A 19,044-nucleotide genomic window follows, 5' to 3' on the forward strand; every position below is an offset into this window, starting at 1 on the left:
AACCTTGAATCTTCCCTCTGTACAGGGGACTGGCATTCTGGCTGTCCCAGTGCCTGTGAAGGGAAGGGTTTTAAGGCTCCTTAAGAGCCCAAGCTCCCCAAGTCAAAACTCAAGCTGGGAAGTCCAAAAGAAACATTGGCTCTTGCTTGAAATGCTACCAAAGGGGGCTAGATTCAAGTTAAACAACCAACGAGTGAATACAAGTCCCATGCCCTGCCACTGCCTTGTGCACAGACCATACATTCATATACTGCTTAGCCCTTACTAGAGAGGGCTCAAAAAGATGCAAAAAGGCATTAAAATAAATACAAGCACACAAAGAAATGCAAGTTCATAGCAAGTGGCAGGTGGTTGTTGCCACGGAAGCCTAGCTAGTGCTCATACCCATGAATTTATCTTGCATACAGGTGTTCCGTTTTGTATTTGATGGCCAGCCAAAGGTGGACATATTTTGGGGGGATCCCTCACAGTTGTTGCACAGGGCCACCGGGAGGCAGAGCTGCCTGCATCACCTGGCACTAACTGCAGTAGCCCTACTACAAGCCCTTGTTGCAGGCTTCTGCCAGACCTCTCTTCACTCTCATGCAATGTGATTAAAACCACATCAGTTAGGTAATCTTTCAGACGATAACCCTAACCCAGTCTTTGCTTTCTCCTCTCCCTGTTGAGCTAAATGCTGCTGTCCTCACCTGATGTGCCCAGCTTTCTGCTTACCATCCGTGAGAGCTGCCCCGCTCACAGTGGCTGTTACAGGGAAACCCTTTGCTTTCTCACCCGTTCCAACGCAAGGCGCCAGATGTTTTACAGAAAGGTCCTGCCTCAGACAGGATTTGGTCCAATCGTGAAATTTGCTCTGTATAATGGATTTTTGATCTGTCAGGCTGAATACACCTGCAGCAGCAGTACCTCAAGGAACCGCTTCCATTAACACGGCAAAGGCTGTAAGGTAAAGAGTTTACCGGGTGAATCCCCTCGTGGGTGCTTCAAAAACTAGTTCAAGCTGCCCAATTTAGAGATGATGCATCGGTTCCCTCCAACCTCACCTAAGAGTCAAGAAGCTCCCCTTGCTCCGCGGCTAATGTGCTCCTGGTGCCAGCAAGGGAACAGAAAGTGGAGGGAACGGCGCGGCCACTGCCATCGCTCACCGCCACCGGCCTCGGCTCCTCTGCCCGCTGCCGCCTCGGCTCCATCCCTCCACCAGCAGGTCTTATCTGATTTACTGATCTATTACCCATTTATATTAGGAGCTTCTTCAGGACAAAATTGAAGCCTGCGTCTCCGTGAAAGGCTATAAAGAAACCCACACACATTCAAGAATCATTACAGGGTGATATTTTACTCTGTTAGACCATTAAACAACAGATGAAATACTAGGCTACTGAAATCACAGCAGCAGGGTGATTTCCAAGACACAGCCCTTAACAGGCCATGTTTCTTTTATTCTCAGGATTCTCAGCAACTGTATTTTTTTTTTATGTATTTCAGAAGCCATCATCTGCAGAAAAGATTTTATCTTATCGCCTTGCAATGGCAAATCTATTTTCAGTAAAGAATGGGTGTTCGGAGGCTACCAGTATCACTACTGCTTGCAAATAGTGGTGCTACAACGGTAATTCCTCTCTGAGCGGAAGGATGAATTACATTTAGATTAACAACTGAGGCTCCAAAGAACTTTAAAGTGCATTTCCTGGGCGTTAGTTAAACTCGCTTTGTGGCTTGGATCTGTTCTCCGTTCCCTGGAACTGTGCATCAAGGCCTGTCTGTGCCAAGGGAACGCTTCACACGGCTTCTGCGCTAAAGCAAAAATCACGTAACGCAGCCTAATTGTTTCACAGGAGCATCCTTAGGATGATGCATGGTTTTCTTCCCCAAAGTCCCTGGAAAATAGCTCAAGATAAATTGCCCTGCTCTCGCCAACAAGAGGCAGGCAGCCCCCCGCCGCGCAGCACCCGCCTCGCTGCCGCCGAACCACCCTGCCAGTGGCAGCCGCGGCGCGGGGGCACTCAGGGCAGCTTGGGAGGACCTACAGAGGACACTGAATTTGTGCAGCTTGGAAAAAGAAGGAAAAAGAAAAAAACATTTTGGCTGCAAGCAGCCCCAGGTCCCAAAGCTGAAACTGCATCTCCTGCAGCCCCCAGTAAACACAGCCTCCAAGAAGCTGTGTAGCTCTGCCATGCCCATAAATCACTTGAACCAAGCTGGCTTGGAAATCGGGAAAGCTTCCTGTTGAGGGTAGGACTGGTTACATTCACAGTCAATCCAACCCATAAATACATCATGTTCTCCATCCAATTCCTTCCTGAGGTCCCGATGCTTTAGAGAAGCTTTTATAGGCTCGTTTTACATCCAAACAAAAGCGGTACCTTCCAGGAATCCTTAAATACCTACAGCGAGGATTTATTCAGAGAAGTTTTTACACAACTAACCTTCCTGCATTTCCTCTCTCCCTGCCTCCTGCAAACTTTTGTCTCTACTCAGATGTGTTACAGCAGTTATGTTTCGTGACTGACAATTATCTCATAATGAAAAACAAGTCACAATTAATAAAGCTCAAAACTAATACCTGCTAAACTCATTTAATGATTTAATGAAGTAGGAGAGAGCCTTATGAAAAGATTTTAAAAGCAAGGGACTCAATTTCCAATTAGAGCTAACACTCATTTGAGAGCCTGCAGGCTCCCAAGGTAAGAGATGAGGAAGAAAGGGAGGGAAAAAATGTGTTTTTTTCCGTTGTTTTTCTCCGTGTACTTCCGAAAGGGAAGACTGACTTCTGAGTGTCTCTCCGTGAACTGGTGTCTTCAGGTGGGACCATGTGGGCCACTGGTTTTAAGAGCTCCACACACACACAGAGCACATTGCCATGGTTAGAAACACTCCGGGCTTTTCCTGCGGGTACTTGTGGGATCCAAAACATGGACATGTGAACTGAACCCTTGCTGTAAGCACATCCAGCCTCCTGCCCTCATGCCCTGCCAGGCTGTTGTAACCTCAGCACGAGGTGACACAACGAGCAGACACCCGCTCCGCAGGAGCAGGAAGCACAGCACCAGCAAGTTTAAGCAAATTACTGGCTGGCACGTAACTCCAAAGACAATGCAAGTTCAATTTACGATGGTAAATTTGATTGCCGAACGCTGATACACCTTTAAACATCTCTGCACTCAACCAGCTCCACTAATAAGCCTAAAACTAATTTAATGTTGTGCTATTCATTAATCACTATTATGGAAGGGAAGCACAGAAAGCAGCAGGGAAGGGCACACCCTACAGAGGATTTTTCACAGTGGTACTCTTCTACCAAGAAGTCTGCAACATTATCCCAGACACTACAGCTTAAGCACCAAAAAAACCCTCTCATTTCAGAAAAAAAAAAAAAAAAAGCAGAACTGAAGGAAAATAGCAAACAGTGGGCTCCCAAATAACAGCCAGAAAAGGGACCCAGCTCTGTACCACAGTTTCAATACATAATGGACCCATTTATTCTTTTCAAACCATCACACCTACAAGTGTACCCTATCCAGGATATATCCCATTCTCCATCTGCAATGGTAACCCTCATACTTACCTACTAATTTTCCCCTAAAAAGCTAGTGACTACTTCTGATGATTAGTTCTTCAGGTCTCACTTCCAGACCTGTCAGGTGTCACCTCTCTGCTGTCTTGTTATAACAGGAGTGACGGTCTCTAGCTGAGCATCACAAAGCTTCATAGCCCTACAAGTTCAAAGCAGTTAAATGACTAAATCCCTCTTATCTGCCACAAAACTCTGAACTGCTGGTAGTTTCTTGGGTGAGAAATGCTCCCATTCATGCCCGGGAACCAAGTCCAAGAAGACTTAGTTCCAAGTCCAAGAAGATGAACAGAGGATCTGCAGGATTTTTACAAAGGGAAAAATAATGACCAGAGAGAAATTTGCCAAGATTGAATCAAATCTCACCTTCCATTCCTAACAGACCCACAAACCTCCCCTTGTTTGCTGCCTTGTGCTCCTGCCAGGCAGGAGCTGCGGGGCTGTTCCCACCTGTGCTGGGGCGTCACCAGCAGGGAGCCGCTCTCTGCAGTGCTTAACAGGGTCAGCAGCGACAGAGGGGCCAAGTGCACTCAGCCTGTTGAGAGCTGGGGCTCCCTTCCCTTTTCAGCAGCGATGCTCTATTTTCTACTTCTCACCTCCTGTGCCCACCGAGTCCCCTCCCACAGGGGCAGCCACCAGCAGCAGCCAACTTTCCACGGCGCAGCTCTGAGCTGGGAGCGTGCTCTTCACCAGCCTGACGTTCAGAGGAGCTCCCTGCCATTCAGACCATTATATTTATTATCTGGCTCTGTTATATAGCTCAAAAAAAAATGAAAAATCATTTGACGCTCCTTCATTTTGAGGCTGCTAAAGGTCACCCTGCCTTGCGGGCTGAGAAAATCCTGGAAAGCACAACAGAAATGGCACATGCAGTACTCCCTGTCCACTCTTGCCCACCTTCTCCCTTAAAAAAAAAACACGTTTGAAAAGTTCACAACTCTTCTCCGTGACAAATGCTAGGGCTCCAAGCTCTGAAAGAGAGCAGACGAGCCGCCCGCGCTCCCGCAGTTATTACAAAGCCTGGGGAACCACGGTGCTCCTCACAGACCTGCGGGTGCACGCCGGTGATTGAGCCGAGCTGTAAATTGCTGGAAACTCCATTTACTCGGATGGCTCTCGTCTGGCTCTACAATGATTCAGGCTGCCTCTGTCTTGCCAAGTGACACAGGATTTTATTTGTAGTGGACCTACAGGAGCTTCATAGACTTAAAAATAGAAAATGCTTCCATGCTTTTAGCCGGCGCCACATATATGCAGCTCCTGTATGTGTGTACCCCCACAGCGAAGCCCACCTGCTCCCCACCACACACAAACCAAGCTGTGAAGCCAGCCTTGCTTTGCTCGTTCTTTCCTCTCATTACCCTTTTCCCAAAGTTTTTTATTGCTAGTTCTGTTAATTCCAGCTGCCACCAGGGGGGAAGACAGCTTCAGACCTGTGCAACACGATGCTGCCAGACTCACTTTCCCACCAATTTTCAAGGGCTTGAAGAAATCAGGTGAGTTACAAACACGAATGTTTGCTAACTAAAATGCAAACTTCCCAGCCCAAGGCTCTCACAAGGCTTGGCAACAGAAGTCAAAGCTGCCAAAACAGCAGGTGTAACCTTTTCCAGTCTGGGGCTCCAGAAACTCCACAGGGGAGGTTTGCAGTCACAGACAGGGTTTGCCTGTTAACAGGAAAGCTCTTACTTGTATTTAATGCCCCACCTTGGAAATAACAGATGGGGCGCTACAAAGACAGGCCACAATTTGAGAATCTTGTTGTAGACGGATCCTCAGCTGTTTACAGGGCTACTGTCCTGTGTGTACTGGGTGTCATATATACAACCTTTATATCAAGTGCTTATTTTACCGCATACAACCCTGAATCCCATTCTTCTCTCTGAAGCCAGATGTCCTCCAGAAGAAAAGAACTCCAAGCAAATTCAAAATCTGTTACCCACAGCTACCCTGAACTTTCTCAGCTGACAGAAGCTCAGCACCGAGTACTACGCTGGATGGTGGCAACGCTGGATGCCTTGGACCCCTTCAGCTCAAGGGGAGAAATCGTCTCCCCTTCCTCAGTCTGCAACAAGTAAGACTCGGGGAAGTCTTTATATGGTTTAATCACGTCCTTACTCTACACCTAAGAGAATAAGACCACAAAACCATACATTACCAAAGGTCAGGCAGAGTCAGGAGGAAAGCTGACTCTCAGGAGGAAAGCGTTTTGCCAGTGAAGCAGGGCAGGCACGTTCAGGTGAGAGCTCTGAAGGTTTTTCATCCTGGCTGGCACTGAACACAGCAAGACAGCACCACAAACCTCATGTGCAATAGATTGATGTTTCTAATGCCTTCCACAGCTCCTAGCTGCTCAGAAAGGGGGACACCGTGATTCCACACCCCTCTGCCCCATAATAAAGGTGAACTTTATGCATTGCTTCACTTTGGAGCTTCATTGAATTGCTGACCCAGGATGATTTAAGCATTGAGATGTCGCTGCTTAACTGAAGTCTGTGTGGGATTGGAATCATTACAGAAACATTTCCGTGGTGCCCCAAGTCCCCAAATGAAAGCACCGCCTGGGTCTCCTGCCTGCTCTTCCAAAGCTGTCTGAGGATCAACAAGAAATATTTTAAGAAGTTATTTTCCTTCCCTTTTTAATAAAATGTTCTCTCCCCTCTACCCTCAAATCAAATTTAAATACACAACAATAAAACATGCATTAGTCTTCCTGTCAAAAACTGCAATCACATCTCAGGTAAAGAATAGAGACTCAGCCCCAAGGCTGTAGTTAGCAAGGTTTCATTTGACTATTATGTTCTTCGGGAAAACAGAAGGAAATCCATCTATGCTGACACCATCGAGATTGCAATAGCCAAAACAACACAGCTGTTCTTAGAATATTTCAGATAATGCTCTGCCATTGCTGATGATATTAGGACTGCCTGTCTCTTCCCATGCTCTGCCACAATAACCCGCATGCCAACAGGAATGTTCACCACCCCTCCAGTTGGTGAGCAGCTCCTAAAGATGTCAGTTTGATTACTTCCTCTCTGTGACACTGTATTTGTGCATCGCAGGCACTAGAAACAGAGGCTACTCGAGATAAGTGAAGAATTTGGCTATCCAAATGTAACTGAAAAGGAGGGCAAACTTGGACTCCATACACTGACCTCTCGATACAATAAAGTATGTCAGCACATGCTTACATAGAACTATGCGAGTGGTTTCTGCAGCTTCCAAGTGGCTTTCAAATAGTGGCTTTAAACCAGGCAGACATTTAGGACCAGATCTGCAGACACATCAAGTCCCACAGCACCAAAAAACACAGCTCTGCATCTCAGGCGCAGCATTAGAGCAGAGCATGGATGCAAAAAGTAGTGGTTCACACACCTGTGTTCAGATGTCACTATGAAAACGTTACCTATTAAAAGTGGTTTTTGTTTGTTTCAACAAAAACTAAATCTGCCTGTATTTTAACTCAAATTACAGGTTTGAGCAAAAATTAAACATGTCCAATTTGGGGGGATTTCCCCAAAACCACCACCTCATTTGTTGCAGAAAGTAAAGGTATACACCTCAAATTTCTGTTCCCCTTCTTTTTTTTAGCCAATAACCACAAAGACATAAATACTTTATCAGTTATAGGACTGGTTTTGTCACTTTGGTTTCTTCTGCAAAACCATGGTGAAACTGAGAACATAAGGGACACTTCAGAACAACAAAAGGAAAAGAATATTAAGAAATAATTTATTACATTGCCTTCACTATTAAAGGCGAAGTTATAAAGAGGAAGAGTTCAAATTTAAAACAACGCTCTGAAAGTGATGCCATCAAAACTGGATCTTCAGGTGTGAGATGTCCTTGTGTCCAGCGTTTTCAAGGCCCAAATATTCGCGAGATCAGTGATACTTATAAAAGGCCTATTTGATCTATGACATCTTTCCCAGTGGCATGCCAAAGTTATTGCCCGTGTCACTCTCAGGGGCTTGCTGAAGCCTGAATTTTTGTCTCGAAATAGCGTGCTGTAGTATTTAGAAATGCACCAACAGCCTGGGCTGAACACGCATGACAAAGAAAAGGAGGTTTAAAGAAACAGTCATGTAAGATGCCTCTCCTTTAGATGTAAGCCCTCCTGGCTTGCAGTGAATGATGCTAAATTGCAGCCTCAGACGGTATTTCCCTCAGCTCTACCCTATTGCACAAATGCCAATGAGTTCACTGCACACAAACCAGCAGATTACTCTGCAGTATTTAAGCGTGCCTTGAGAAACCACAGAAACCCATAATATATTACTATAATCCATACAAAGCCTTCAGTAAAGAGGTTAATTATGGATTAAGCGGTCATGCTTGCTCGTGTATCTTTAGGCTAGTAATTCTTGAAACACAATAATACAATCGCAGAGATCTTAACGGGAGGAAGAGCGGGACTCCTCCTGCCCAGTGTTAGCCATCCAAACGTGCAACAGCTCTGCTAGTCAGTTTTGCCTAGTCTGGGAGGGCATGAGCTACCAAAAGTGAACAATTCAACTTAAAATGATGGGTTTAGTGGGGATAAAATCACCCCTAGAGGTATCAACAGGTAAGGGAGGGAGCCAGGCATGCTATCCTAGCTGAAGTACATAAGCAAAATTACACTTCAGCATCTTCTACACATAATTGAACTCAGCCTTCCTCGTTTTTGAATATAGGTTTATGTAGATGGCAGCTTTTCCTTGAAAGGAAGCTGCCAAAAATCCTCATGAGCTGTAAAGGCTGGGATTCAAAGTCCATCCTCCTGCAGCATCCCCCTGCACCCTACGAGTTTCATCCCCCTCCTCAGTTTACCAGGTGGTGAACAGGGAGCAGGGGGCTCATCCCGAGCGAGGTGGCCCTGCCAGGACAGGCTGCGCCCAGGGGACTGCTTTCACGTCCTTTCCAGCTCCAGACTCACCACCCCAATTTGCAGAGGGAAACAAATGCTGCACGAGTTAGGTCACTTTAATGAGTTAGTAGTAATTTGTAATTAACTTTGTACTCGCTGCAAACCATTAATTTGCATCTTTCAAACAGCACTTTCTGAGTACGGACTCGCAGCTGAACGGTGATAGCTTCCCCGTAAGCTGATTTAACACCCTGCTCTGCCGTGCGATACCAGACCCGCAGCAATCTCACATCCAGAGGCCTGGAGGCTGCTTCAGTAAATGCACGCTCTCCGATGTGCTCAGCCCAGAGACATTTACATTCCTAGGCCTGAGATGCCACAGTTTCTTTCCTGGTCAAGACAAAGACCACTTTCATCACCCTGACATTTTCATTTGGGATCCTATTGGCAATACCCATTAAAATAAGCGGTGTATTCAGCACTGGCAAGGTGAGACAGAAATAGGAGAAGTTCAGCATGGTTTGGATGCTGCTCTCAGAAAATCCTCTTTACCTGGAAGCAATTAATAAATAAAATATAATACACATAATAATAAATAATAAATTAACCAAAAAATAAGCCACTGAGGCAACTCACACATTGCTTCCCACACCTACAACTGACCACACCAATTCCCACAAGCCAAATTCACGCAGCAAAATCAGTATTGCTCTCACCCTGTCCTCAACACATTTTTCCTGAAAACCATTTGTGCGCTGTGAAGGAATGTCTTATGATATGGAGTCAACAGTTTAGAACTTATGCGTTTGTCTTCTTAAATTAATTAGGTACCAGAAAGGAAGTCTACAGACCTTAATCCTGGAGAAGCCCAATGAGTGGCAAGGCTGGGATCTTCTAGGAAGGCTCTTACGGTACTGTGCTAACGAGTGCATGCAACAAATACTCGTACTTTTGCTAGTGAACACAGATGTAATGTTTGTATCTGACTGTCAAAGACAGGTTGACTGAACCATTTCTGTGGGCCTTCTGCTCCTTTGCAGCAGAGAAACAGTCACATTGCAATAAATACCCCATTTCTGAACCAGTCTGTATTTCAAAATGTAAGACAGACTATCGGACTGAAATACTGAACCCTACAGTATTCTTGGAAACAGGATTGCAATGATAGAAGGGGAAACGCACAGCAGTACGAGGAAGTCTAACCTTGAAGAGCAAGAGGAGATGAAACACACAAAGATTACTCCAGAAACGCCAAAGCAAAATACCTCAGGAACGTTTCACTTAGCCCCGTTTAAGTGCTCCATGTGTTTTAACCATGCAGAAGATCAGATGTCCCCCTTTTTCCTAACTTTCTCCTTGATCTAGGGCTAGGCTACCCATGTCATTTCAGTTTGGGTCTCTCTGAATGTGAACTGTGTTGTTATCATGGATGCTTTCTTGAAATCAGCTTCTGACTTACCTGAGAAATTGCTCTGATCTGAGAGTGCGAGAGAAATGAGAAGAGAACATTAATGGAAAGAGAAACGCAACAGCACTGCACTGGGAGAGGCATCTACTGGCTGTCATCGACTCCCTGCCTCCTACCCCAAAAGCAGGTGACTGTCTCATTTGTGGAGGTCCCATGGCAGCTCGCCCAGGAGGGCCGAGGAACGCCGCAGGTAGCAGCTTGCAGAGCGGCTCTATTTATATTCCCAGCCAGTGCACCTGGTTTCTGCAAATTTTGCAGTTACACTGCAGACAGATCAATGCCGTGATTTGCTTTCAGCAGGGAGGTGGGAACCCCCTCTGGCACTTCCTATTTTTAAACAACTGAAGTTGTTTTGTATTTCCTAAACCATATTGATCCAAAGGCTAATGACGGTTTTTATTAAAACTCCCTTTTGTTCACTCAGTCACAGAGGAAACCTTGGAAATTACAATTAGCGATATGGAAAATGTTTGAAATCTATTTTACTGTACACGTCTGCTGCCAGCTACTACGTGCAAAACAGAGTGACAGCCACAAAATCTGTCCGTCCTGCATGGAAGCATGGATGGGCTGCTACAGATGTAATAGAGAGAGCTCATCAAGAGTGCAACAGCTACAGACTGGCACGTGCCTTTCATTTACACCATCCTTTCCATCTTATAAATGAACAGTAAGAATTAGATAGGCATTTCAAATATACTGAAAATATTAATGAAGAGCAGGTGTTGTTTTTGGTATGCTCTCGCTGTTCTGTGTGCTTAGGGAAAAGGACACCCTGTTGATCATGTCCTTAGGGCTGGAAGGTAGCTCCTCACAAAAATGACTTAGTTTTCAGTTTGCTGATGGAATGGAAAAAGACATTTGAAAAATAATTTCTCACCCTCACAGCACGAAAAAGTTTAGATCAATCAAAGCATTTTGTGATCATAAAGGGCATTTGTCAAAGTAAAGGCACGGGGAAAGGAGCGCGTCTCTGACGGATCGACCGACGCAAAAAGAACCAAGTGCTGCTGAAGCGGCCGCACCGACTCCAAAACGACGCCCGAACCTGGCTGAGATCTGGCAGAAAGCAGAAGAGAACGAGCAGGTCTGGGACACCAAAAGGCTTTTTGTTGTTCGTTCCCGCTGTGCACAGCAACGTTCACGTCTGCCCAGTGCTCAGGCATGGGCTGTGCTGAAAAAAGGATGACCCCGAGTGTCTGCTCCTGTCACCGTCTGCTGTCACCTGGAGCTGTGAAACACACTTGCAAGACAACTATAGAAGTCACGTCTGGGTGAGTACAAATGAAGAATTACCCTCTCCCCCCCCCAAAAAAAAAAAAAAATAGTTTTCCTAGTCCAGACCTAAAGCACTGTTTCGCCTCCAAAGCAAATGTAACACACATCTCAGTAAAAGGGTACGGCTGGGAATTAACAAGCTAATAAAAGGGACTTTAAGGATGCATTAAACTTGCATTGGGGAGCTCTCTTGTATTTGCAGCATAAATGCTAATAAAATTATAAATCTGTTATTAACTTTTTATATCCCTGCCAAGTGATAAAGACTTGAAAAAAGGCATTAAAAAGTCTATAGATTTAAGTTTTAAGATGAAAAACCGAATAGCCCATACGATGCAAAAATTACTCACACCATATCAATTCTTTGTGCGATTCCCTTCCCCTGAAAAAACACACGCTTGTCTCCCCAGGGAAATCTGAGATTGGTATCTGATACGTTGTGAGGACAAGGGAAGAGGAAAAAAATAAATAAAAATACTAAGTTGACTCTTCCTTTTATAGCTGCTTAAAGCAGGATCCCGGCAGTCGGTGCCGGAGGGGCAGCGCTCCTCCATGCCTTGTTTACCTGGCAAGCCCTGCTCCCCCCCCCTTGCAGCCCTACAACTTTCCTGCTGTACCGAACACCCCAACCTATTCAGCGTGCTCATTGTTTCAGCCGCTAACAACAGGCATCTAAGTCCTACACGTGGAAGGGAAATTAAAAGGACGGCCCTTTGGGACTGCTACGTCTGCTTCCAAACGAATTTAATTAGCAGAGGAGTGGAAAATATTGTAATTGCTTCAGACTTACTGGGATTGGAAGGATTTACAGATGAATATTTCAGGGAACAAACAGTCTGCTGGCTCTGTTTGGGAATGCAGAGTGACAACAGGCAAAGGACAGGGCACTCCAAACCTTGCCGTCCTTTAGGATGGTAAGAGCAAGGCAAGTTGCCAGAAACACAACTAGAGAAATTCATCGGGGAGATGAGCTCGTGGTGCTTTTGGGTAGCTTCTGGCAGGGGCTGGGACCTCCCTGCAGTGTCAGCTGAAGCACCTCATCCAGTATAGCAAAAAACATGTTGCTACTAGAGATGGAAAACTCCACAAGAAACTCTTTCCAGCACTGAAAGACCTCATCGTGCTCATTCGGTAGCGCAGGTGGCACACAGATGGGCACCTCACAAAGCCCCAGACAGAATCCAGCATCAAGAACCAAGAATTCAGCATCAGAAGAGCTCCTCTCTGCTGCAGGAGGTAGCAATGCTATAAACCACACTCCAAAGCTCTTTTGCAGAGGAAATTTTGCTGATTCCAGGGTTTGCAATACATGCTAGCAGCTCCTTATCACATCTCTCAGGGGCTGGAGAGCTCTGCTGCCGCTGGGACCCCTCTCGTCCCACCCTGAGCACACACTTCTGCTTCAGCCCAAGCCATGCTGCCAGGAAGAACTAAGCCAGAACACATCCCCAGACAGGATAAACGCCTATTTGGGCACCAGAGTAAAAAGCTGTATTTTTTTTTTTTTTTAAAGTCCTTATTAGCAGAGAGCTGTCTGAGATCTGGGAACTGCTGAGAGCCATGCAATTTTGAAAAATCAGCTCGTTTAAGTGAATTAATGGCTGCTGAGTAGCTGTTCAATCTGACCTCAAAAGTGTGTGCTGAGGTTTTCAGCTTCTACCCAACAGTAAAAATAGCGGGGCCTTTAATGGACCAACTGATAACAGGAGGAAAAAGTAGACAGTGAGTTGGGAAAGGAAGGCTCAGCCCCGAGTTGAGTCCATTTCCTCTAACTACTCCGGCTGCCTTGAAACGCTGCCCCCTTCCCACTTGAACTGCTTCCTTCATAGCCCCCAGCCATCACAATTAGCTTCCAAATCTGATACTGAATTAGCACATTCATGATTTCACAATGAAAATGAGTTAAACGGGATTATTTTACTCCGCATTTCCCCTGCAGTCATCCAACTAGAACCCAACCGTAACATGCTGCAGACACTGTGCGGGTATTTGTCTCCACGCAGCTCATATACCTACCATACAAATCTGGCTGAAAACCACTTGTGCCTAAAACTAGCTTAATTTTTTATTAGCCTGCTGAAACATCCCTTCTGCTGAGCCCCCTGCTGACACAGCCGGTACCACTCCACCCCGTATCTCAAGCCACACACAGCATGCTGCCAGGGAAAGACAAAACTAACCGAAAGGGGCACTCACGTGGTCACAACGCCCCCATTCCACCACGGTGCTTCCTTCACCTTTCCTTCCTTCAGAAAAGAGGGGAAAAAACGTGCTGGTATTGTGATTTGGCCAAGCGTGGATGTCTACAGCTGTTCCTCTCCCCTCCCCACTCTTCAAAAGGCCCCCAGACCTGCGCTGAGACAAGTCAACATCCAGGGTGGCTCCGCAGCAGTCCCACCAGGCAGGGTTTCTCCAAGGCTTAAGACTCTCATCAGGTGAATGGGAATTTGTCCCTGAGTTTCCTTCAAATTATGTGTATACGTACACGAATAAAAACGTGTCTGCACTTGGACTGCTAAGGAAATGGCGCAGCACAGACTACACATCCTTTTCAGCACTCCCATGCTTGTTTTCCATCACAATATTCTGAAGGCTTGCCAAGGCACCAAAGAACTAGGGAATTAAAGGACTACATTTTATTTACGCTGCATATCTGTATGTAAAAATCACGTAAGAAATCAAGAAGCCACCAAGAGCAACTGGCCTCAGGTCAGTGCCCCCAGAGCTGTGCAAATCCCTGCGCCGAGCCCCGCCATGCAGCAGTGCCTTTCGGGCTTCTGGCTCCCTCCTTTTGGCTGACACCACTGAGAAGTGCCAGTCAAACTCCATTTCTCAATTCAAGATCTTCATATAAATGCACAGCTAAAGAATGCAATAAAAATGACACAACCAAGCCAATAAAAGATTGCTCGATTTTCTTTTTATTTATTTATTTATTCTATGACTCTAGGTCATGTTAAATCACCGGTGGCTTCTCAAAAACCACACACACAAGCAAAATTACCTCCCTCCTTCTGCTTACTCCCCACTAAATGATTGCCCTGCGTTGCTCTGTTTTAAACAGACTTCAAAGAAAGCAGCGTCCAGCCCAGAAGTGTTTGAATATCTAAATATACCATTATTTTGCCTACAGGCTGGTTAAATGGCAAATTAACTAGTGCTTCACAAAACCACGCATTACACACACAGCAACAGTAGATTACTGCTTCAAAGAGCTTCAAGCATATGAAGCTCCTAGTCCCGTAGTAAATACAGACTTTGGCTCAAAAATGTTGAGCGTGAAACACTACACAGCTTTACAACCTGATAACTGATCGTAGGGTAACTGTACAATGAGGCACGGCATCACACCGCGTCCTCTCCAACACCAGCTCCTCATGGCAGCGTGGTCCACAACCTGGGGACTGAGCTAAAAGGTAGCAGGAGTCACCAGCTCTCCACCTGGATGGGTGTCTGCCTGATACCGTGTCTGTTACACTCCTCAGTGCCGTCCCCATGAAAACAAATGCAGAAATGGACAAAAATTACCTGGTTCCCAGGATTAAATTAAACAAAGTTGGAGCTCCACATTGCCAAATACTAATTACATTACTACTTACATAGGCTCGGTGTTAAAGGGGATACTTCTCTGTAATACATACAAAATAAGCTTTCAGGGTTGCATGTTTTTAATCTAATCTAATTTCATCGACAGTGTTTGTTTTCAACAGAAACAAGCAACCACAGGAAGACGGAATTAAAACAAAACAACACAAGGCACAGGAAAGAGGACTCTTGACTTTCCTCCTTAAGTTCCTGTCTCTCTTCACTTGTCATAATGTTTAATTACCTCGTGTCTGTTGATAAATTTCCCTCTTTATTATCAGCTAATCAACATGCAGCACTGACTATGCCAAATTACCTTAAAATGGTTAAAATCAATGGAGTGTGTTGTTTTTCCCCTTTACAGTACATGAAATCCTACCTGAGGACAGTATCAGAACAACTTCAGAAGACACTGGAGATAGCCACCCAGTGCAAAGGATCAATTACACATTTTGATCATGGTCATGTTCTGGAAAGCCTTTGGACCAAACTTCTCAAGCGTCCTGAGGACCAAGTGGTTTCCCTCCACAAACTTACCACCCTCTGCTGAGCAGACAGCATCACCAGGTCACCACTAAGTGCAGCACTTAGATCATATAGGTATGATCACTGAAGAAAAACACCACCACAGAAGCCTGGACAAAGTTTTTCAAGTTGAGTTCCTTCTCTCTTTGACCACTCTCAGAAGCAAAATAGCGCACGTTATCACATAATGTCATTCAGATTTAAGTTAAGTCCTTCAAGTAAATCAGAAATAAATATATTGATGTTAGAAAATTCGTTGCACAACATGTGACAGCAAAATTTCAGAGAGTTCTTGCTGCAAAACAGCTGCAGCACTGCAGACCCTGTTTTGATATGAGATAAATTGACCATAACTAATGTAGTTATTATGCTAACTCTTCTATTTCAACTAATTCGCAAGAAGAGAAAAGTAACGCAGCCCAAATAGGGAGTTTGTTTGTGGTGCTTTCTATTAAAAGAGATTAGAAAGCAGCAATATTCCTATTAATGAGATTATGCGACAGATATGCATTCTTACTCTGCTGACAACAGATATAAAGGCGCATTTAAAATGACTTAGGGCTGCTATGAGAACAGGGGGGGAAAACAACAGACAATCAAGGCTCCTTCACCTTAGTTCTGGGATTGAGCAGTGCTGGGATTGCAGTACACCCTGACAGGATAAGCGGACAGCTCCAGAAAGGGGGAAAAAAAAAAAAAAAGGCAAAAAAAAAAAAGCCTTCTAAGAGAGATTTTCATGGGAAAAAAAAAGGCACTAAACTGTTAACATGCAGTTTCCCTAAAATACCCCAGCTTTTCTCTCGAGAGGAAAAACAGCAGCATTATGTCAGACACTGCCAGCATGCAACTCACTCTGCCTCGTGTTCTCCGCAGCATGAGTGAGCCACACAGCCATCATCGATACGGAGTAAAACACATCCTAGCAGATAAAACCTTGAATATTCTCATTTTTTCCACTGCTTTTGTATTCCAAGACTAATGGATTTACTAGATCAATAAATGGCATAGCACTTGATAAGTCTTTTCCTTTAGAGTTTGTAATTCATTATCAGACAATCTGGCTGATCTGCAGAAACATATGCAGGTGTTTACCAAGCACTCTTCCAAGACTGCTGGTAGTTAAAGAAGACCAGAAAAGAGTTATTTACCTATATGGTCTATTTTCAAGCACATCTTAGAAAAGGGAGTAGTAAAGCTATAATATATCTAAACGAGTATTGTATCCCTGTGACTATGCCACAGACATGGAGAAGTGTTGCAGACCTCATGCAACAGAGTGGCACAATCCTAAGGTCTTGGGGACAGATACACACGCATATATATGTATATATATATAAATATATATATAAATATATATATAAATATAATAAACACTGATTATCTTATGAGAGCATTTTAAATGAACTTGAGATGTCTGCAGGCAGCCGTTACATTTTTATTTCCCCAGACTAGCCCATTTGATGTCCTGCCACCCAAGGCCCATGTTAGATAGGGCACACTATTGGGCAGTTCCTATGTTGTGAATCCACTTGTGCATCACAGAGCAGAAGTTGTGTGTAAAGACTCAACCAGTACCCTCAATCAAGCCACATCAGTTTTCCATCTGAGTCAGGGTAAAGCTACAGTAGACATCTTCAGAAGCAGCCTCGAAGGCGGAACAAAGCTTTGCCCAGCAGCACTGCTGCTCCCAGGCTTGCAGCTCGCTGGATCCGTCTCCCCGGTGGCTGGTGGGAGATTAATTTCCCCGTTCCACTTCGCCAAGTCCACGGCAGTCTCCACAACCACCTCGCCAAAAGCCCAGAAGAAAACCAGAGTAACAGAAATGAATATGAGCACAGGAGACACGAGAACCATACATCAGTGCCAAGATGCTAGCAGTCGCGCAGCCCTCACCATTTCATCATCCCGACTCCCAGCTCGGAGCTGCTTTCAGATACGTGGCGGGCCTTGCCTTTGGTGTCCTGGCCAGGTTATTTTGGCAGGACTGGGCCTGGCTCCATGCCAAGGCATTGCTCGGCCTTGAGATCAAGGCACGATGATATTTGTTTTTCTGCCATGTAGTACCAGCTTAAAAATAAAAATACGCAGACAATTTCTGCCTTTTTCTAATCAGATGAAAACAAGCAAAACTCCCACGCAGATCACACATGAGACTTTGTGGGGTATTAGAGACTTTGCCTTTCATTCTGCTTTTTTAGTTTATTTTCCTTTTCTATGAAAATACTGTCACCTATGTCAACAGACTTTGGCCAAAAGCAACCAACTGTGAAATCCTCGCCGAGCTGTTTTCAAACAGCATTCTTCACATGTTACCTTGCCAGATAAGACACTCAGACTACTGCAGTTCAAGAACCACTGAACTCAGGGGCCAGGGGTTAAGTGTGGGAGCACGCTTCTTCTTAGGGATAAATAAACTCTTCCACCCCAGCCACCCTAACTAAGGATGTTCTAATGCAGCACAATTTGTGGATGAAAAGATTTAAGTAAAATCAGAGCACGCACTGGCATCGCCTGCCAAATACCAAGGGAAGAAAAATTAGATGGGAAACTGTAACAGACTTAGCACGTTGGACACCAAACTGATCCCCACAACAACTGGCCTGGTGCGCCAGCGAGGCAGAAAACACACCGCAGGCTCTTGTCCTCCTGGTCAGCAGGCCAGAAAACTAATCAACAATGAACCAGGAAAGGTCATTCCAGAAATAACTATAAATCCTTTAAAAGACCTTAATAAACCTCCCGAAGCAGCAGCAACAGCCAGAAACTGTAAAACTGCGCGGCTGCTTTATTGGGATATAAAACTGGAGAGGAGTCAGGGCAGGAGGCGAGCGATGGGTCAGGATAAGCAATGGCAGGTGCTGCTGCTTGGTGTTTTAAAAGGCTGCTTCTAACCGTGCCACTCGTGGAGCTTTTGGGCACCTGAACTATGCACAGCGGTTAAATTGTGTCCGTGGGACTCCGGAGGTTAGGGCTGAGGGGCTGCTCCAGTGCTGGGGGCTTCCCTGCAGAGGTCTGGAGCCCACGGCCTCCGCCCCAGGTCTCTGATTGGGGCCATACAAACACAACCACAAATCTCCTCCACGTGTCCATCAACTTCGCTATCAATAAGCCACGGCACGCAAGGGCTGGGGAAGTAAATACCCATTTCTAGACGTATTTGATTAGGACCGGTCAGACTAACTTGGACAAAGACCTTTACACCCCAAAGACCCAGCATTTCATCCGAAACATCACAGGTCGACAACGGGGAATTTCCCAAGGAAATGGCAAGCTACATAGTCCCAGGGCACAAAAATTCCATTAAAAGCTGCCAAATCAGGCAAGCCAGAAACTTGAACTTTGGTCCTTTCTATCCCAGATCATTATTCGGGTTACGAAGGCACAGTTACTTCAGAATAGTTTTGTAGTAAGTCCTATGTCTCCGTAAAGTCTTTAGGCTTAAACAAAATGACAGATAAAGCAGCTTCTACCTACATGAGCTACTTCTAAACACAACATTAAGGAGCTTTTGAAGAGCTTAGGAGAGTTTTCAACAGAGAAAGAAGAAAGCTTTGTGGCTCAGAGGGGTGACGTTGAACAGTTTTGCTGATACAAGAGGCCAGGTTGTTCCTGAAGTGACCAAATGAGCAGAATAATTTAAATTGCCCACCAGAACCCCCAGGTTTTTCATCTGACAGCAGCAAATAGCAGCATGCTTGCTTGCTTGCTTGGACAACGTTACCTTTTACCGTGTCGTTTTGGCAGAAAACAGGTTAAATAAATCTTGAC

At 45.2% G+C, this 19,044-nt stretch overlaps 1 protein-coding gene across 1 annotated transcript in view; it reads right to left on the bottom strand.

Annotated features, from left to right (window-relative positions):
• ERBB4 (erb-b2 receptor tyrosine kinase 4) overlaps positions 1–19,044 on the bottom strand; it is a gene marked incomplete at both ends in the record, with an annotated part of 561,535 nt that overhangs the window by 380,688 nt on the left and 161,803 nt on the right. The window lies entirely within an intron of this gene.

Source organism: Netta rufina (genome assembly GCF_964035555.1).
Source record: "Netta rufina genome assembly, chromosome: 6".
Taxonomy (NCBI): domain Eukaryota; kingdom Metazoa; phylum Chordata; class Aves; order Anseriformes; family Anatidae; genus Netta; species Netta rufina.